Genomic DNA, 21,854 nt, shown 5'->3' with positions numbered 1-21,854 from the left:
CATTCATGAGGCAACACCTGCTGGAAGGAGCACTTGCAGCTTCTTGTCCTGAGCAATACAGAACACCGAGCAGCTACTGGGTTAACTTGTCCTAACACAGAGCAAAAGCCCCTGGAGTGAATCCAGCATTGCTTATCTGTTCAAGAGCTGTGCCCATGTGTTTGATTGGTGTCTTGTTTTGGTTGTTTTTCCAAGGGAATCGTAAATCATTTGCACAAACAATCCCTAGTCCATAATGAATACATGTACCAGGATTTATAACAGATAAGTTAAAGGAGCTGTGCTCATGAGACAGCAAAGCATGCAGTAGTAGAAAGGATAAGAAGTACCCTTTTGATGCTGTCTGATAAGAATGATCACTTAGAGCAGAATATAATTTCAATGTTATCCAAATACTCGCATGAAAAAAGGAAAACAAAGAGAGAAAACAGGTATTTATGGGCACACCGGTGTCACAAGTGCTTTGGCATCCTGCTTTTGTACATTGCATTAAATATCTGATAGGTAATTTAGAGCACCAAAGCACATAGCGTTTATAAAGATGTCATTAAAGAATGTGATAGTCTAGGCTGCAGGAGAGAGTAAGAAAAAACATGGTCCCACTTCATCATTTGCCTGAATCTTACATGACTTCTTCCAGGGTAAGAAAAACAAGGACTGTTAAGCAGAAACTGTGTCTGGTGGCAAGTCAGCTGCTGCTCAGAAAAAGGGGTGAAACTCTGTATGGTGTCCTCAAAAAAAATGCGAGCCAAGAAGTTGTGATCTGCTGCAGAGAGCTGAGGGTGCATGTTACTCTTTAAATTAATTTAGGTAAATTTAATTTACTAGTAAATCAGCTGTGATAAGATGTTGGAAAGAGATAACCATGTTTTAGGTGTGGGTGGAAATAATATGCACAGCAAAGCAAGCTGGTTGGGTATGTGGAGAAGCGTGTTGCTGGAAAATCTTACGAGACACCTCGTAGTAGCTGCAGTATTGTATATAAATGTGTGTCACATGCTGTTGGTCAGGCAGAATTCAAATGCTGAAGAGACCGAGCTGTGGCAGAGTCTCTGGCTTTGTGTGATTGCTAACCAGCCCAGTGTGGACCACTTAGTATCATCTTAACTTCTACTTGCCACTTGTTACGACTACGTAGTGCTGCTTCATGACATTTTTGAGGTTGTTTGAAGGATGCTGGGGAAGGGAGTCTGAATGGCATACAGTATTGGAGTGGACACAGCAACAGCTGGAGGATGCAAGGGGGTTCATAGGAGAGGACAAGAGCGGAGGGCAACGGAGAGAAGCAGAGGTGAACAAGCACGGATTGCAAAGATGGAACAGAGGGGTATCATTATGATATAGTTTAAGACCCTACCTAGGGATGCTAGGACCTGTGGGAAGATGAAGAGCATATCAGTGCTGTTTGCTTAGCATGACAGATCTGCTTATCTAATTATTTTATCTGTAGTATTTCTAGAATACAAGTAGTGCAAGCTGTACTGCAACATGCAGACAGGCATTAAAGGCAGCTCAGTTGCTGGCATCTGCAGATGCCGATGCCTGTGGTCCCTCTTAATCTGGTATGTGTCTAGCAGGAGGGGAGGAAGCTTTGTAAAGGAGAGGAGAGCCACAATACACTTTGTCCTGTGGCTGAAACAGCCATAGCTGTTAAACAATAGTGTTGCTTGTTTGGGAGTTAGCTTGGGTTAAAGCTCTTCAGACCTACTTGCCCGGAGCAAGCCTCCAGGCTGGAATGCTGTTAGGAATTTGCAGTTTAAAGCTCCTTGGCAGCAGTTGCCATTTTTCAGCTTTTATGGCAGTGGAGCAGTTCCTGGGAGTGGGAGGGGAAATCTCACAGGATATTTGTGAGACACCTAGGAGATGGGTGTAGGGATTGGGAGGAAATCTGGGAGAAGCCAGCGGAGTGTCCTGGGTCTGTGGCAGACCTGGCTGTACTCAGTCTCTTTCCCCTCTCTCAGCCTGCCCTCATCTCTTTCTCCCCAGGAATGGCTCCTCAAGTTCTTGGAGTTTCCAGCTTGTTTCCAAAGCCCACAACTGTCTCATTCCCACCTTATAGCTGTCTTCCTCTATCAACTCAACCCTGCCCAGAAATAAACTTCCTCGTGGCTTTGCTGTAGCCTTTAATTCTTCTCTGCTGAAAAGAAGAGGATGTCAGGGTGACTCCTGTTACAAAGCAAAGAGAGGGCAGAAGGTGAGTGAGGGTTATTTTGGCCCGAACAGCAGGCTCTGTCTCCCCAGGCATTGGCAAAGTCCCTTACAGTCTTCAGCTGCCTCTGCCTTGGCCTACTAAGCTGATGTCACTCGAGTAGTCACACTGATGTCAGAGGCCCACAGTTTGGCCTTCATTATGTTGTTCTGAAGTTGGTAGGGATGTAACTTTTGTTAGGTAAAGCACAATCAGGCAAGTATTACAAAGAAAACATAACTGGTAGAAGTACCAGAACCAACCCAATACAAGAATATTTGCCCAGTGTCTTGCTGCACCCATCATCGAGCAACACTTCAGAGCAAACCACCAACCAGTAAAGGTGCTTTCTGCCTCATAAAACTCATCTGCTTCAGCCTGAAGTACAGTAACACAGCGCTACCTTCAGGGACATCTGGGACCAAGCTTGCAGAGCTGGAACCAGCACACTGAATGCTACTCCTCCTGACTGCTCACAACCACCAGTCCAGTCAGCAAGGAAGGAGGAAGCAGAGATAACCACCCTTCTGTAACTTTGTAGTGTTCTTTGCATTATTAATCACTCTCTCACAGAGGTAATGAATATCCACACTCCTTCACACAGATCCAATTATTGCATAGTAATTAATACGTGCATTTAGCCCATCCTGACCTAAACCACAAGATGCCAAAGTCTCTGGAGTCAGTTCAAGCCTGCCTTGTAGGTTTCTAAACCAGGATCAATTAATGGTAGGTATTTCCTGCACACTCGCTCCAAGCTCCCCTCCCACTTTCTGCCCTTTCCTTTCAAAGTCTGGTTCCCAGTGCAGTGATAAGTCAGGAGGGAGTGACTGTAGAAGATATCAGGATCACAGGTCAGTGGGAAGAGACTTCATGGGCACAGCTGCTTCTTTTATCTCTACACCTTGCAGTGCATGTAGAGCCTACGCATACGCAGCTTTGTGTCTAGCTTAAATAAGCAGCTGAATTAATGCTAACTGAATATGAGTTGATGGAGTAAAACATTCTCTTCACTCCAGATCTGTTTTCTATCCAAACCAAAATCTTGGCCAGTTGGCCTATCCATATCATTGATACCATCCTCTGTCTCCTAGCACACATAAAACACAGCTCTATGTGTTCCTTGCAAGCCATCCTGAGTTAGATGAACCATCTTCCTTTCATTCAGGTGTCACCTTTGGTCTCTTCAGGGTCCTCATATCCATGCAGTGTGTAAAACTGGCTAATTCTTGCCCTAAGTTACCCCTAAAATAGTTAAGTCTTCTTGAACAATTGAAACTTACCTGGCCTTTCTTCATCTCATAGCTTCGTTAATGAAAGATAAGTTTCAGGAGTCTGAGAAGACTGGTTTTCTAACCCTTTACTCACTCTCCGGGTTTTCAAGGAAGCTGGTTCCTATCTTTGCTCGGCCAATGCTTCCATACTGCTTTGCCGACCTGAATTTCGACTCGCACTTCTACATGCTTTCTTCCTTACTGGTCCTGAAGTATGAGAAGAGTAGTCCTTTACAAACATAGATGGTAGACCATTTAAAGTGTTATCCGTCTCACAGTTACTCTCCAAAACTGTCTGTCATGATAGACACCAAAACATGGCCAGAATCTAGTTGCAGATATTCTGGGATTTACACTCACCATCATGGCCACTCCTTCATAAAAAACATCTCTCTCTCTTTGCATCCACCTCTCTTTTTCGTAATAATTAGATTGCAAAATCTTTGTGACCGAGAGTGTCATCATTTTGCTCTGTATTTAGATAAACATCTAAAATTATTGGTATCTCATATGTGACTGCAATTCCTAGGTATTACAGAAATACAGTTGCTTTTTTATTTTATTTGTGTATTCATTTAAAAATAGCATGTGATTTTAGGGGGTATTTTAGAAGATATTTTGTGGAATATTCCTGAGAGAAAGTAAAAACTGTCAGTGATTCAGGATTCTATCCACAAAACGGTTTCTCCATCACTCAAATTGCCATGGAGTTCTTCTTACCTTATGTGTAAAACCAATATTCAGCACATTTAGTGTTTATCTGGGCCCTCACAACAAGACCACAAACTGGATCAACCTTCACTGCAGGAATGCTGTGGTACTAGGACAGAGCAGTTTCAAAACCTCAGCAAGTGTGTATTCTTTTAGATACTTGAAGTAATAGATTTTCTAAGCTGTATAATCTCACCAGATTCTTAAAGGACACCATCTGGCTGTACCATCACAAAAGTCCAAGTATGTCCTCCCCCTCCCAAAAATGCAATATTTTTTTTGTTGAAGTGTAACTCTTGAATGTATTTTTACAATTAAAGAAATTTAATGATGTATTTGAAGATGAAAGAGCATTGACAAAACTAAGAAAGCAGATTGTGTGAGTTTCCTTCCTAGAAATACTTGAAAATCCCAGACCTGATGGGAATGTGGAATTTGAGCAACATTTGTTCTTTGTTCCCCCAGCTCAGGAGCACTGTTCTTCCTACGCTAATGACAAAAAGCCTAATACAGGTCTCTGGATCTACCGTGGAAGTAATAGGGCAGGATACAGAAATTAAATATTTACTTGTGACCAAGTCCCACTCTGCTTACTGCTTTCCAGAATTAGGTCCCTTACTAGCAGTAGATCTGATGATAAAGATGAGCTTTCTCATCAACCCTCCTTCTACTGAACTATGACTTTCCAGTATCCTGCAAGCCCACAAGTCACAGCCCACGTTCAAGCCGTGCTGCATCAGGGGCCTGGCTTATATTAACATCCCTAATAGATGAGAAAAGAGCTCAGTCTGCAGAGGAGTCTGAGGCTCCATTAAAGCTTTGTTGCGTCGTAGTGTACATTTAAGATGATCTGAAACACTCCATAATCTGGATGATTTATGCCACATCCCAGCTGTTTATGGGCTTGTTTTGCCAAAGAAAACCCCTTTTATTCTTGTATACTCACACTATTGTCCATCAAAGAAATTTTGATAGTGTACTCAAAAGTGTTCCCTCTCTGCAAGAATCAGTCACGCTTCTATGTACGTAATTGAAAAGTATACGTTTGCGTACATGTAATAAAACAGACAGGTTTATATGTACACACCTATAAGAAGAGCAAATGAGAGAGGCAGTGAGATTTACATATAGTCCCAGGCCAGTAATCCAAATGTAGAGCCCCTGTGTAGGCAAGTGGGAAGAGTAGTCCAGCTTTTCATAACTGAAATCACAGGAACATTAAATAAGTAGAATGAGACTTCTGCATGAATGCTTATTCTCTGTATCTGTACAACCCCTGAAAGCTCTGCTAAGGTGAATTACAGTTTTCATTATGGATTTCAGGAAGACGCAAAGAAAAAAAACTCCCATTCAAAATGTCTCATCTGATCCTGCTTGAACTGGTAGTTAACGGGCAGAATTTGCACTTTTCTCAGCCGTTGGCTAAGTGTATTTCTTTTATATCTGTGATAGCAAAGGGAGACATTCTTTATACGTGGTGGTGGTGGTCAGAGAGGCTTCCCACACTCCTGGAGACCATCACTCAATCTCCTTTCTCAACAGTATCATTAAATCTTATGCTGGTATGGCTTTCTGTGGAAATCTCTCATGCACATAAATGCGTAAAACTGTAATGACAGCAAACTGCCTCAAGCTGAAGTATCAGGATGCAGTTTCACAATTAGCCTAGGCTGCTCCCAGCCCGTTTTGCTGTATCCTCACCCTGTGCCCCCCACCTGTCAGCAGCACAACCGCTCCTGCAGTTACATACTCAAGGATCAGTCGCCCGATTTGGCAAGACCAGCTGCTTTTGGAGAGGGGACAAGGTTTGTTTTCATCTTAGGCAGGTCCCTTCCCCAACTGCACAACACCACAGGAGCCAGTCCCAACACATAGCAAGGAGAAGACTCTGTGGACAGGGGTAGGACATAAGGTTGTCCATATCTTTAGCAGCAATGCAGATGACATAAGATGGAAAAATCTCTCACTAAAAAAGGTATTAGAACAGACTGATAAAAATGAATTGTGCAAATTGACAGGACTTACCAGTACCTGTTCTTGAATTCCTGCATAGCTAATATAAGAAATTGCTGTATTGCTTTTTGTGGTGTGCCACTTGAATTGGTCTGAGTAACAGACGAATTGAAGGTGGAGGGTTTGGAATTTTTCTAAGGCTCTGCTCTTGGTAAGCGTGAGATGGTATATCTGATTTCTGTGCCAAGAAAATAAAGTAAAACTGTGACCAAAACCAGAACTAGTGTATACAGTAAGTGGATGCAGTAAGAAGAGTCAATATGGCTTTGTCAGAAGGAAGTTGTACTTCAAATACCTATTAGAGTTCTTTATGGTGAGTGTATGAAAGTAAGCAAGGAGCTGAGAGTGATCCAGTTAGATCTCCAGAATACTTTTGACCAGATCCCTCAGTAAGGGCTCATGAAAAATGGAGTTTCTGATGAGGTAAGAGAGAAAATCTTCTGTGGGTCAGTAACTGTTTAAAAGCTGTGCAGCAATGGATAAAATTAAAAGTTTTTTCACAACAGAGATTTGTTAAAAATTTCGCTGGGGATCTTTGCTGGTCTTTTTTTACTAAGTTAAGTCAAAAAGGGGAAGAATAAGGTGGTGAGGTTTACTGATGATGCTTAGTTCTTTAGGATCCTAAAATCAAAAGTCAGCTATAAAGTGTTGCAGAAGGACCCCATGAATAGCTGAATGAGAAAAGACCTAACAAATTCGGTTAATTTTAGAAAATCCTGTTTTTTCAATACAGACTAATGGTTTCTAAACTAACATTACTACCATTCAGGAAAGAGGCCGTGGAATAATTTTGACCAGTTTGATGAAAATACGCAATCACAGTTAAAAGGCAAACCTCAAAGAAAGAAACTGAGAACAAATGGAAAATGTTGGTATATCACTCCATTTTTCTCTCTCTCGTATTTCGCTAGGTTACAAGGAAGAGCAAGTGGAATGATCAAAGATGTAGAACATTTTCCCTATGAGGAGATAGTAAATGCAAACTAAATAGACTAAGGCATTTCTGTTTGGAGAAAGGGTGACTGAAGGGATCCTATGAAAGAGATTTTTGAAAATGGTGACTGGAGAAGGGCAGATAGGGAGCAATCATGTACGGCTGCTCACAGTAAGAGAACTGAATGGGAGTTTATAAAATTCTTGGGTTCGAAAACCAACAAGTTATTTTTGCCATAATGTAGAAATGAATGTAGAATACATGTACTGTTACAGTAAGAAAAACAGGATTGGGTTAAAAAAGGAGTCGGAGCAATCTGAGAGACAGGCCCATTGAAGACTGTTATACAGGGGTCTAGAAAGAAATCTCCAGCTTGGAGTTACTACAGGATATGCCCTGGAAAGAATCAGTTTATATGTCTAATAAGCTTTTCATAAGCACCCACAACTGGCCACTGTGGGGAAGAGGGAACCAAGCTACAAATACCTTTGGTCTGCCAAAGTACAGACATTTTAATTTCTACTTTCTAAACAGAACAAATTACTTGAACGAGCCTTCTGATATCAACCTCATGATGTGAGGTTAGCACAGGTAAAGGATATTTCAAATATTACATTTAATTCAGTATTGTCTCGATAAGAGCAATGAAATATCCAAAAGGCATCATTCAAGTGGCACTGGTTATATGCCATGAATGCAACAAGCCTATATATGAGACCAGAGGTCTTCTCCTGGTAAGCAGCATGCCATATGTTTTTATCAGGCACTAATTTTGGGGAGAATTAATCTTTATAAAAGTTATTATTTTAGAGTGTCCTAGTTATGTCAAAGCATAGAGCTGGGGGCTTCTTCATTTATACAAATATTACTGAACATTTAATTTCAGATTCTTAGTCTGGTGAATAACAAAAAATGACTACCCACCAAACCTGTAGCAGTAAATGGAGACTATATTTTTGGCAGCTCATTGGAGAGGGATTAATATCACTGGAATTGCTTTGTTTCTCAGCAATGCTTCCTTAAAAACAGCTTCCTCTGAACACATATTTCTATTTTATTGAGAAAAGGAAATATGGTATTAGAAATCAATGCTTTTAAAGGGTAATTTAAAGAAATCTAATCTTGGCAGATTCTGAAATATTTTCAATTTAAAACAAATAGTATTTCTGTCATCCAGTCGGCTTTTTAAAATTAGACCATTACTCCTTGATAAGTTAATTACAAAACAGAAACAGACTGAACCAATCTAAAAAAGCACATTAATGAAAGTATAGAGCACATGTCTAAAAGCTGCTTTTACTGATTTATTGGTGAAATTTTACTTTTTATATGAAAAACCTTGTCTCCAACATCTTAAATCATGGCAAAAAATGCTCAATTTTTCACCCAATCACAACTAATTTTTTTTGCATTGTTATGTTGATGGACTATTGTTTTTCTGTGCTACCATCCATTATAAGAAGTGACAGCATCATAATTGAAATTATTTAAAATATGGTGCATCTAGATAATTCTTTACTTCGGTATAAATATAAGAAATGCTGCTATGGGAAACTGCTAGGATGAGCTACTGAAATGGAATTATTGCTCAGCAGGCCATATTCCTCTGGAGATAAGAAATTAAAAATATCAGAAATTATTTTGAAATGCAAAAAGATAAGGTGAACAGAAGGAACATTTTTTTGTTGCATGTGACGCCTGGTCATCTTTAGTCAAATCTTTATGTCGCAGGGCAGCAGGGCAGATAGCCAGTATCAAACGCTGCAGAAGCTTCACACTGCACAGGCACTTAGGCTCCGTGCAGACATGGAGAGCATGGAAGATGTCGCAACCATGGGTTCAAATGTCTACAGGTCCATCAGCTGAATCCTGGTCTCACTGAAAATCCACAGCATGTCTTTCAAACCAGTGAAGTCACAGTTTCACCTCAAGTATTTGGGGTAAATGCAAGCAGAACTCACCCCCCAAAAAATGCATTGGGTGATTAGTTTTGTAATATCTACTCACGGGTGTCTCTGTAACTGTGCTGCACGGCTGCATTTTGTGCTTCTTACAGTAAGAACCAGCCAGACAGCCCAGTGGGAATCCTTCCTGGTTAGTGCTGTGGTCTCAGCTGTGCCTGCACCAAAGCCATGGCAGATATCAGTCTAACAGTTTAGCAATATGAATAGTGGCAAGCCAGAATCCAGACTAAATGCCCTGTCCCTGATTAATTTACCAGTACAGAAATTGTCCCACAGAGCCAGCTGGTTTGGCAATCTTTGGGAGCCTGTCACTTAGTGGTGTGTGCTGATTGGTAAACCCACTTCACCTAAAATACTATTTAACCTCAAACAACTGGAATAAAAATATAATGGAAGATGAAAAGGTTTTAAGCATTAACAAAAATATCAATACATATCATCCTTACCTCAAAATTTTACTGTTCTAAAATGGACAGGCAGGTCTCTACAACTACCTGAAAGGTGGTTGTAGTGAGGCGGGTGTTGGTCTCTTCTCCCGAGTAACTAGCAATAGGACAAGAGGAAATGGCCTCAGGTTGCATCAGGGGAGATTGATGTTGGATATTAGGAAAAAATTCTTCACTGAAAGAGTGGAACAGGCTGCCCAGGGAAGTGGTGGAGTCACCATCCCTGGAGGTGTTCAAAAAACGTGTAGATATGGCATTTCAGGACATGGTTTAGCAGGCATGGTGGTGATGGGTTGATGGTTGGACTTGATCTTAGAGGTCTTTCCCAACCTTAATGTATCTATGATTCTATTCTATAACCTTTTCAGATACTGTACAGTTTCATAGAAACAACACCCCCCCATAACCCGAATTTGTTATCTGCCATTTTTCTGCAGTTCCACACGAGCTGGCACACATACAACAGACACTGATCATGTCTCCTCACGGCTATTCAGTTGCATACCTAGTCCCATAAAAACCCTCTGACAATTCATGGGCAATGATCTTAGCTCAAGTCGGTGTTTCATTTTCCTGCCCTTACTTCAGCAAAAGGTATTTCAGCCCAATATATTCATTTCTGAGTGCTGCCGTACTGCACCTCTCCCCCTTGACCATAGACTGAACTAGAACATCATCTACATCAGGCTGCTCATTTTTTATTCAGCATTTGCCATGGCCCAGCTGGCCAAAAGGTGGCTGGATTTTCGTGTGGACAAGGTTGTGTGACCTCAACAAGGGTGAGTCAAGATCGTGAGAAATGGCAGCTGATGATGTACCTGGTGACGTCCAGCACCAGTTAAAATCATAAGAAATTTTAAGGAAAAAAATGTTTGTAGACAATTTTTATACTTAAACACAGAAAAAAAAGTGCACGGGATACAGTCAAAAACCCCAACCTTCAATGTATGTCGTCCAGTGGTAATTTTAAGAACCCAGAAGTTTTTTTTAAAAAAGGTCATTTTTTAATTACATGTGAAATCTCCTTTATACAAGGTTTTCTGTATTACTCCTCACATCAGTACTAACTCAGAAATAACAACCACCTATAAATTGCAATATTGCTCACCTTCCTAAATGTGGAGCAAAATGTAGGCAGACATTAGGCCTTTGGCTGTACCCCACCCCTTCCTTTCCATGAACAGCAACACAGGTACCACTGAAAAGTTTGTAACTTTATACTATTAAGTGAAAATAAGGAAGGGAAGCAATTACGTCTGTTACCAGGGAGCATACAAGTGCAGCGTCCAGCATAATCTCCGGATGTTTAGCCACATCTCAGTGGGCACTGTAATGGGAGATCTAAGATTGAGCCGTCTGACCATTTCTTTTAAAGTTGGATAGCGGGTGAACATCTTTTACCACATACTCCTGCAATCATGCAGGTAATTAAGTAGCACATCTCAGGTGAGCCCAAGGAACCCCTAAAATGAAATCCCTGAGCCTCACAATGTTATTGCCATTAGCTGTCTGTCTTATTATTTGGTTTTTTTTGTTTGTTTTATTGCGTCTGTCCTGTGTGCTAGGGATGGCAAACCATAATTTGACACAAAATATTTAGAATGGTCTATTACTAAGATGAGGGCTTACTTTCATTTTCCCAGACTATGTACTCTTTCTTTCCTTTGCTTTTAATCACAAATATTCATGGCAGTGAGAGACACAGTAATGATGTTCAGTCCTATTTAGAGGGAAAACCTGTCTGGTGATGTTTATTTTATCTTCATCTTACAAAGTGACACAGGCTGAGTACCCTGAAGGACAGGCATGGGAGCTCTGCAGTTTTGATTTGGGCTTGTTCCAGGTTAGACCATTTTTCAAACACCACTGATTACCCCTGTGGAACACTCTGTATTTTGACATAAATGAAATAATTACTTTCTTTAACTGCAAACTTCTAATTTTCACAGAGGAAAAATGGAAGTAGAAGTTCTGTATAAAAAATAATCTGCACTGAAAATGGACTTTGGATGACTGTTCATTAGTTCACATTAACACGCATTAGGGAAGTTACTGTTAGCATGGCAGCAGAGGTCTGAGCCCAGGTTCCAGTTCTGTCATTTGCTTGTGGCTTTTCAGCAGGAGTTGCTCCATGGTGGAGCAATGTGCAAGGCCAAGTGGGGAGTGTCACTGAAGACCTGTGTTAGGGACTGTGTCTGCCCTGGGAGGATGTAGTCTCCCAAGGTAAGTCCATTATCAGGAACTGTATTTGACTCTTGTGATATTTATCATAGTTATTAATGCACTAGCTCAAAAGGTCAGGTAACTTGCATGAGATTCTCAGTTTTCATTTGAGGAAAAATGTGTCTCTAGCCTTGTACTTCTGGAGAAAAGATGAAAATACAAATGTACAAAGGCTTAGGAAGTAGAACGATACTTAAAAAATAATTAAAAGACACAATAAACATGAAGAATTTTTGATCTGATGCTATGATCTGGGGGACGAATTCATGATTTTTGAATGTCAAGGATATGATGGACAACAGAAAAAGGGATGGAGGAATCTTCAAAAATATTGATTATTTGAAGAGCTGTTGCCACATGTTTAAAAGACGAGATGATATTTTTTTGTCTGCTACTTACAAAAAAATTCCTAACTATATCTAGTCAACACAAGATGAAGAATCCGTGCAGTGTTGCAGGCTATGATTTTTCTCGTTGCTATCTCACTTTAGTCAGTCGGAGTTTTACTAACCAAGAACATGACCCCTGTGATTGCAAAGTAGATCCACAAAAGCCGCATCTGCTCATCTAGCACAGAATTTCTCTTCCACAAGGGCCTCAAGTCCTGCTTCAGGGCTGGCACCTCCCATCAATCAGTTAAATATGTTTCATTCTATTTAAAAAATGAAAACAGATTTTGCATGAAATATGGCAGGGTTCTGCTGACTACAGTTTGTTGTGGGATGGTGAACAACGGCCAGGCCTGAAATGCTGTTTTGATTTGTGTTTGTTCAGAATAATGAAATTCTGGAACAAAAAGTAAAGTAGTTTAGCAAGCTTCCAATGGCTATGAAGCATACATCTAACAGCAGCAAGATCTAATAATAAGAAAGAAAAGAGTTTGGGTTGAAGCACTGAACTGAGCGTGAGAACTCTTTGGGGGAGAGTTTCACACTTGCTCCAGCTTTGCACAAGTGCTGTGTCCCTTGCTATCTGGGGGGAAGCCTTTTGCTGCAAGCATTGCCTGCTCCATCTCTGAGTATCCTGTAAAGAGCTTCACACAGGCTTGGTGATGGAAGCACAGGGTAGAAATCATGGCATCTTGCACAGTGAAGGAGGGGAGGAATGGCTCTGCTGCCTGTGTGGTCTGCCATAACCCAGAGGATCTACCTCTGCCAGCCTTTGCTGGAGGAAGGTTTCAGTCCTCACATTCAACTGGAATGAAGGTGGCACAATGCGGAATCAAAACTGCAGTTGCACACCCCACTTCTGGCTTTGAATTATTGCACTGGCCTTCAAGAGGTCATAGAATCATACAATGGTTTGAGTTGGAAGGGACCTTATCAAACATCTGGTCCAGCCCCCCTTTTATGGGCAGGGGCACCTTCCACTAGACCAGGTTGCTCAAAGCCCCATCCACATATGGGACATAGAGCCTCTTTCTATATCTACTGTGAGTTCTAACAAATACTTATGGTGTGATGATGGCCTGTAAATGGTTAATTTTTCTTCTCAAGTTTCACTGTTGGACTGATTTATAAAACTAATCTAAAGTAGCTAAAGCAGCTTCATTCTTTTAATAGTGCTCTGTAAGAATAAGGCGGGGAGTGGATTGTTGAGGGTTTTTTAATTCCTGTGCATTTTTTTTTTAGATTCCACAATTAATTTGCAGTTCAAATTTGCGGCATGTCCTTTTCTTGGAAACACATGCTCCTAACAGAGTGAACTCGTATATCATTCAGGGATCAGGGTCCCCACAGAACTTCCTGGGTTTAGAGCAAGTATTTTCTTATTAGCATTTGACATTGCTGCCAGACTATGAAGAGAGAACTTCTCTATTGAACTTGATGGCTCCAAAATTCCCTTTTGAGTAGCTAGCCAGTAGTCAGATTTTCAAGGGAAGGACGCAGCTGTTTTAGAAGTGAAGTCTACCAGCTCTTCATATATGTCTTTCCTTTCATATCCCCTGACATAAAGCAAAACCTTGATAGCTGAGAATTTTCCAAGAATTGTCTTCTAAATTAATAAAATTAGAAAATTTACTTTAAGTGACCAATGCATTCTTATGTCACTTTGAACCCATTCTCTGTGGTTCAACTTCATTATTTTGGTTCATCTATCACTTGTTGTTGAACACAATCCCAAAGATGAGTAGACACCTGATGAAGAAGGAGGATTATTGGTCAACATACCACGTTACCATAAAACATGACAGGCTGGCTTTAGCTTGGCAGTAAGTTATCTTTTGTCACATGTTTGTAGTCTTAAGGTTGTACGATAAGAGATCCTTATTTCCTACTCACATTTATTAATATTATGCTTTTCTGCTTGTATCACAGCTGGAGACTGTTTGAAAGTATTCAGGAGCCTACTGAACACAACTTCTTGTGTTTTTCCCTTGTGCGAGCTTGCTCCAGGAGCAGTGAGTGAATAGCTGAAGGGTAAGAAAGAACAATGTGAAAAAGTGGTGTGATAAAAGAAGACAGCTAAAAGAAATGTAGGGTTTTTTAAACCCCTCCCACCTAGCAATGCTGTTTCTTGTACCTTCAGTTTCATCTGCTTCTTACAGTCTATCCTACCAAATATGCCTACCTTTCAAAGTTACCCCGGCTTTGGAATGAAGGTGTCAGCAGCTGCACAACCCCTAAGGGTGTGATTATCTTATTTCCTGTCTGTCAACTATGTTTAAACATATGCCAAACTGGAAAGGTCATTTTTCTAGCGTGACTCTGGAGTACACTTAATGATAGCCTTGTTACTGACTGACCTCCTGTACATACACAGATTAAACATCTTGGACAAATTTTCATTGCTTGAATCTGTGCCAAATCCTTTTAATGCGTGAAGGACTTGATCACTTTTAAACCAGTGGTGTAGAGCAAACAGGGCTCAGTTGTTTGATGCCAAGGAGCCTGCTTGATTTTTGCAGTAAAGAAACAGAAATTCATGACCACTATGGGGACAGTAAAAGAAAATGTATCTGTGCAGATCTTTGTCGATAGTCTAACCTGATTGCTAGGTACATCCTGCCCAGACCAGGCTGAATGACGCTGCAGAAAGCCAGCAGTACTACAGCCATGCTACCGTGCATGATGAAAACACGTTATTTGTGTCCAGGGCTTACCACAAGAAGCATAACCTCAACTTTCAAAATAAGGGATATACTTTTTAATTACTTATATTGTGGAAGTTAAAGTAAGTTAGACCATGTTGTAGTATTGGTTTTAGAAACTTGCACCTACTCTAATCATATTTAATCTTTAAATGTAGCTGAAAAATCTCAGTTAATCTAGAATGGGGCTATTGTTGGGCAGAGAAGGAAAGAGACCGGCATGGCTGAGACAAGAGATGCTGGTCAAACTAAGGAAGAAGAGGGAACTGCACAGGCAGTGGAAGCAGGGATTGGCTTCCTGGGAAGAGTATGGGGAAGCTGCCCTGTTGTGTAGGGATGGGGTCAGGAAGGCCAAGGCATAGCTGGAGCTGAACTTGGCAAGGGATGCGAAAAATAACAAGAAGGGCTTCTACAGGTATGTCAGCCGTAAAAAGATGGTCAAAGAAAGCATACCCCCGCTCATGAGCGAGACCGGCAAACTGGCAACAGCAGATGAGGAGAAAGCTGAGGTACTCAACAACTTTTTTGCCTCAGTCTTCACTGGCAACCTCTCTCCTCACCCCTCCCGAGTCGATGGATGGCATAAAGGAGACCAGGAGGGTAAAATCCCTCCAGCTGTAAGTGAAGACCAGGTTCGGGACCTCCTGAGGAACCTAAACTTACAGAAGTCCATGGGACCTGATGAGATGCATCCCAGAGTCCTGAGGGAACTGGCTGATGTAGTTGCCAAGCCACTCTCCATGATATTTGAAAAGTCATGGCAGTCAGGGGAAGTCCCCAGTGACTGGAAAAAGGGAAACATTGTGCCCCTTTTCAGAAAGGGTAGAAAGGAAGACCCTGGGAACTACCGACCTGTCAGCCTCACCTCTGTGCCTGGGAAGATCATGGAACAGATCCTCCTAGAAGATATGCTAAGGCACGTGGAGGCCAGGGAGGTGATTTGAGACAGCCAGCATGGCTTCACCAAGGGCAAGTCCTGCCTCACCAACCTAGTGGCTTTCTGTGATTGTGTAACAACAAGAGTGGACAAGGGAAAACCGATGGACGTCATCTATCTGGATTTTTGTAAAGCCTTTGACACAGTCCCCCACAACATCCTTCTATCTAAATTGGAGAGCCATGGATTTGATGGGTGGACTGTTCGGTGGATAAGGAATTGGTTGGATGGTCGCTGCCAAAGGGTAGTGGTCAATGGCTCAATGTCCGGATGGAGACCAGTGACGAGTGAAGTCCCTCAGGGGTCTGTACTGAGACCGGTGCTGTTCAATATATTTATCAATGACATGGACAGTGACATCGAGTGTACCCTCAGCAAGTTTGCAGATGACACCAAGCTGAGTGGTACGGTTGAGACACCAGAAGGACGGGATGCCATCCAGAGGGACCCGGACAAGCTGGAGAGGTGGGCCTGTGTGAACCTCATGAGGTTCAACAAGGCCAAGTGCAAGGTCCTACACCTGGGTCGGGGTAATCCCCGCTATCAATACAGGCTGGGGGATGAAAGGATCGAGAGCATCCCTGCTGAGAGGGACTTGGGGGTACTGATAGACGAAAGGCTGGACATGAGCCGGCAATGTGCGCTGGCAGCCCAGAGGGCCAACCGTGTCCTGGGCTGCATCAAGAGAAGCGTGGCCAGCAGGTCAAGAGAGGTGATTCTGCCCCTCTACTCTGCTCTGGTGAGACCTCACCTGGAGTACTGCGTTCAGCTCTGGAGCCCTCAGCACAAGAAGGACATGGAACTGTTGGAGCGGGTCCAAAGGACGGCTACAAAAATGATCCGAGGGCTGGAGCACCTCTCCTATGAGGACAGGCTGAGAGAGTTGGGCTTGTTCAGCCTGGAGAAGAGAAGGCTGTGGGGAGACCTGATTGCAGCCTTTCAGTACTTAAAGGGAGCCTATAGGAAAGATGGGGACAATCTTTTTAGTAGAGACAGCAGTGACAGGACGAGGGGTAATGGTTTTAAACTAAAACAGGGTAGGTTTAGGCTGGATATAAGGAAGAAATTCTTTACAATGAGGGTGGTGAAACACTGGAACGGGTTGCCCAGAGAGGTAGTGGAGGCCCCATCCCTGGAAACATTCAAGACCAGGTTGGACAGGGCTCTGAGCAACCTGATCTAGTTAGTGGTGTCCCTGCTTGCTGTGGGGGGGTTGGACTAGATGACCTCTAGGGGTCCCTTCCGACCCAAAACTTTCTATGATTCTATTTTTAGGGCTTTTTTTATACAACACTGGCTATTAACGCTTCACAGCATCTGGCAACGCTGGCTTTTCTGATTATACTGAACCTTGCTGAACAGGAATATTTGTATCTTTTAAGAGCAATTCTTTGCACTGCCTGTATTCTATATCTTCTCCTCAGAAGCAGGGGTGATGACAGGTGATGTCTCAAAAGATAAGTAACCTTCCACTACATACCCTCTGTTTACAGTAAGTTCTCTAGATGTTGTACATGAGGTTCACCAGGAAAATTCATCATGGCATGTTACCTACTTTATTTATCCATTCCACTTGGTACAGCTACTGAAAATAGCTGAGTTTAGATGAGCGCGTCTTTCCCTCTCGCATGTGTCAGTCTGCAGGATCTAGTAACTAATTTTACAACACTGAAGACTCATAAGATGAATGGGCTACATTCATCTACTAACAAAATGTGAAATTGTATCCTCTAAGAATATCTGATGATTTAAAAATTCCTTAGGACAGATGTCAATTAAAAGAAAAAAGAAAGGGGAGGGATTCCATCCACCCTTTCATACTTATTTTCTCTTTTTCCTCACCATGTTTCCATTTTATTGTTTCTGTCCTCCGATAAGCTTTCTGTTACCAAATTAATTTTGCCAATTTGTATGTCTTTTTTTCCTCTTCTTTACCTTCACACATTGTAGGTTATGCTACCACTATGTGAGAGAATATTTCTACTTATTTTTAGGCATTTTTAGGCATTCTCTGTGTTTTTATTATTAATGAGCATGTAACTATTACACATGCATTGATATTTAAATGAATATTTAAACATATTCATCATTAATATGACTGAAACCAAGTTCAGCATCAACCAATCGCTGGTTATTGGTCTTAGTATATGTGCTAAGAATGGGCAGGTAACAGTCCAATTTTGAAGGAGAGAATAACTATTATGAAATTTTTTGCATGCCCTGGGCTTTCATTGATACTTTCAGTAGAAAAAGTAGATGACTGAATGTATCCTAGCTTCTCGCCACTAGAAATGGTTTTGTTTACATCATGACTGCACTGACAGCAGACCACAGAAAACCTGCAAAACCTGAGCTTGTGGTTTAACATTGACGATAAATCTCCTGTGCTCTAAGACAGACAGGACAGGCCAGATTGTAGTTTGCTGGGCAAATATGCATAGGGCCAAGGACACAAAGAAGAATAATTATTTCACCCATTCCCTCCTTTCTGTGCTCAGGGGCAGGTTGTAGAATACAAGAAGTGATGAAAAATAGCAGCTGCAAAAATACAGAGCAGCCCAACACTTCTTCGGAAGTGGTGCTGAGCAGGCCAGCAGGGTTGCAAAAGTAGGTGGGCTTGGCACAAGTACAAAGAGAGTACATCTATAACAGTTCCAAGGTCACGCAGATATCACTCAGATATCTATGAATATTTGAGCTGCAGCTGCTGCCAGAAATTAAAGTAGGTTTTTGACAATGTAATTCTACAGGTAGAATTATATTTTTGTACATAGGATAGTATCACTCTCCATATGGAGGTTCTTGTTCCAAAATAACAAAGAATGCCTTTTTCCTTAGCTTATTTATCATGGAATAAAAGTGTTGACATAGGGAGCCTTACATTCATAAATATATTGCTAGATTTTTACTGTTTCATTTTTCAGTGTAGACAAGTCCTAAAACTATTATTGATAAAAAAACCTGAGGAAGAACAGGAATAGTATTGATGCTGGAATGTCCTGGGGATGTTACCCTTGTACCCAAAATCCATTGCTGACTCAGGATGAATCTGCACCATTACACAAAACACTTTCGGCAATGGAGCACCATGTTTAGCAATTTAAGGAGAGATATGCAAGACAATACAGAGGAATCCAAAAAAGCAACAAAGATGGTTAGACACATGGTTGTGCATTTCACAAGCACTGAGCTCTCTTAAAATAACATGGAAGGAAGAAAGAAAAGCCAGAAAATTATATATCAGCAGTACTATTTCTAAAAATAATGGTTTTCAAACTTTTCCATGAGGCATTAACAGCTCTTTAAGGGATAATCTTTATTGCTTTGTAATGTACAAAGCAATAAACAGCTGCTGAGATTGATTAATAGCCAAAGCAAAGTTGAGGCATGTAATCAATCTAAAAAGCCATTTATTGTGAGTATACTACAAAGCAATAGAGATTATTGCTGTCGCACAACAAACCATAACAGAGAAATCACACACACACACACACACACACACACACAGAGTGAAAACAGTTGTTTGGCTCGCAGTGCTATGCTGCCTTTTTCTTGAGCTTTCAGATGGCAGTCTCTGACTAAGGCAGGCAACTGGCCTTACAGCAAGTGATCTGCTGGAAAAAAGTAATACTCTGAGAACTTCAGTGTTACCTGAGGGAGAAAGAATATTTGTTTTTTTAGTTCTGTAACTAGAAATACAAAATTCCACATGTATTCATCTTGTCCTTGGAACTGGTACTGCTACTCATATTACTAAGAAAAACAAAGAACTGGCTCACCAACTGAAAAATGATCTAATTCGTGCTAATGCAGAGCTCATTTATAAACAAAGGCTCTATACTTTTGCTTTTTTTGTGAATGACTACTAAATCACTTCAAAGTTTTCCACAGAAATACTAAATGGGACAGCTGGGTCTCAGCTCCACCTATTTCGGGCAACAACCTCACCCAATTCTTTTCATACAGCTTTAATACAACCCTTAGAATAGGTTATTTTTTCCCTCCTCCAGTCTTCCTGGGAGGCTGTTTCAGAATCTTACCTCTCCAGTGGTTTTAAACCTTTTTAAAAATTCCCATTTTTTATTTTCCAGGTCAGATAATGCCCATTTGTTCCTGAATCAACATTGTCTTTTAGCATAGATTGCTCTTTATCTTCTTCAAAGAGACGATATGGAGAGAGTCTCTCACCCTTCATTTTGGCAGAATAAACAAGCCATGCTGTTGCAGTCTGTGCCATGATAGGCTTGTCCCTTGATCAGTCTCACCACCCTTCTCTGCACCCATCCCTGTCTCAGTCCCTCTCTCCTGAACGCGGACACTCTGGATGGCACCGAGCTCCAGGAGGAGGTCTCAGCACTGCCTCCTCCAGCCACACTCACTCCCACTGCCTCCTGGAAAGGTCTCGCCTGGTATACCCAAGGATCAAATTTGCTTTTTTCATCTCCCCTTAACATTCAAAGCCAGTGGTTAACTTGCACCTCCAGGCACAACTTGCATATCCTTGTTTCTGAACTGATGACCTTGCAACTTATGACAGAAATTTGTATTAGTTCACAAGGGCACAGGCTTGCAATTTGCACTATTAAGTTTCATTCCCTTTCCAATACTCTAGTTCTCAAGGTTAGTCATGTCTTCCTGTATCATATTGCCATCCCCTTCGCTATTAATGATGTCTCCCACTTTCATGTCATCAGCAAATTTTATTAACAAACTCCATCTTCCTATTTTAAGGTAACGAATAAAAATACGACTGAAGATGGATCTTGAGGAACTGTTAGTAAAATACCATTCAAAGCCAGGTATCACAATAGTAGGAACCGAATTCTTCAATTTCACATTTGCAGGAAATACAATTCAGCTCAGTGAAAATTAAATTTCAGATCCTAGTGGATATAAACTTTCCAAACTCGTCTTCAAAATCTGCACTATTTCATACATGAAATTACCTAAAATTTAGTAACACCTACTTAAAATATTAGAATAAGGATTTTCATAATTCCATGTACATGCTTCTTTACAGCTATAAAAATCTGGGGTCTAAGACTTGTACTCATGGTGTAGTGGTCACTTAGATTGTTTCTAAGCATTTGACTCTGGTACCTAAGATACTTGTTTTAAAGTTATTTTTACCTTAGCAGTCAATTTTACCCTTTAGCCAGTCTTATATTTAATGTCTTTTCACTTTCATAGTATTCCAGCAAATCACAGCTGCCCTGGAGAAGATGATCCCCATGCTTCAGATCACATTCTCCATGAATTCCTGTTCTGTGTGGGTCTGAAAGTTCACATTTCCTCATTTTCCCACTTTAGGCAGCTGTACCATTCTTCTTGCAGGAAACTCTGGTCCTAGATTCACACCTTCTTAGCCCTTCCCCACTTTTTATCTTTTTTTCCAGTTGGAGAGTTCAGTGTCAGCAAAATAAATGAAAGTATTTCAATAATTATCAGTGGTTTTTTTTCCTGTTAGAATTTTAGTTGCAAAATGATTGTCACTGCAGTACACGATCTTTTGTCAAAAATTTTAAAGATAAGTTCCATTTACAGCAGCCAAAACGAAGTTCATACCCATCTCAGCTGCATCTAAAGCTACATTTGTGTTGTTGATCGAAGAGTGAAAGAGATCTTGTTTTTTCCAGCAAAGTGTAGATGGCCTCTTGTTATCTTTTAGCAGAGAATGACCCACTGGAAGCTCGGTTTGCTGCATCAGCACAGTACTGTAGAGAGGCGGCTGCGGTGGTATGGAGTCAGTACAGCAAGGAAAGATGGACGGTTGCACTGCAGCCTAGTGAGAAGCCCTGCTTTAACACCAGCATGACCGGACCTATGAAGAAAGTCCTCTGCAGACCAACCATTGAATATCAGAAGTCCATACTAACAGAACTTCTGCCAGTGAAACTGCCTTATTCAAACAAGGCCAGCAACAGGAGTGTACAGAAGAGGAGATACAGGTCGCACACACACTGCCCTGGGTGTTGATGAGGAGACGGGAAGCTGGGCTGTCCCCTCACCTCTTGTACTACCAGGATGCCCGCTCATGAGGTGCCACGAGGCTGTGTACACCGCTGTTTCTGGC

At 41.4% G+C, this 21,854-nt stretch overlaps 1 protein-coding gene across 8 annotated transcripts in view; it reads left to right on the top strand.

Moving 5' to 3' along the window:
• Positions 1-21,854, top strand: part of ARMC2 (armadillo repeat containing 2) — a 104,419-nt gene that overhangs the window by 6,940 nt on the left and 75,625 nt on the right. For 6 of the 8 annotated variants that reach the window (XM_075414257.1, XM_075414256.1, XM_075414258.1 and 3 more), the window contains exons 4-5: positions 1,987-2,194; positions 14,072-14,173. The exons of 1 other annotated variant lie outside the window; for it this stretch is intronic. The gene's annotated coding sequence lies outside the window, so the exon portion shown is untranslated. The remainder of the gene's footprint in view (positions 1-1,986; positions 2,195-14,071; positions 14,174-21,854) is intronic. One more of the 8 variants, XM_075414252.1, reaches the window with a different exon arrangement.

Source organism: Opisthocomus hoazin, chromosome 2 (genome assembly GCF_030867145.1).
Source record: "Opisthocomus hoazin isolate bOpiHoa1 chromosome 2, bOpiHoa1.hap1, whole genome shotgun sequence".
In the NCBI taxonomy this organism is placed as follows: Eukaryota; Metazoa; Chordata; class Aves; order Opisthocomiformes; family Opisthocomidae; genus Opisthocomus; species Opisthocomus hoazin.
The sequence above is the reverse complement of the archived record's forward strand: the minus strand, read 5'-3'. Positions and strand labels throughout refer to the sequence as shown.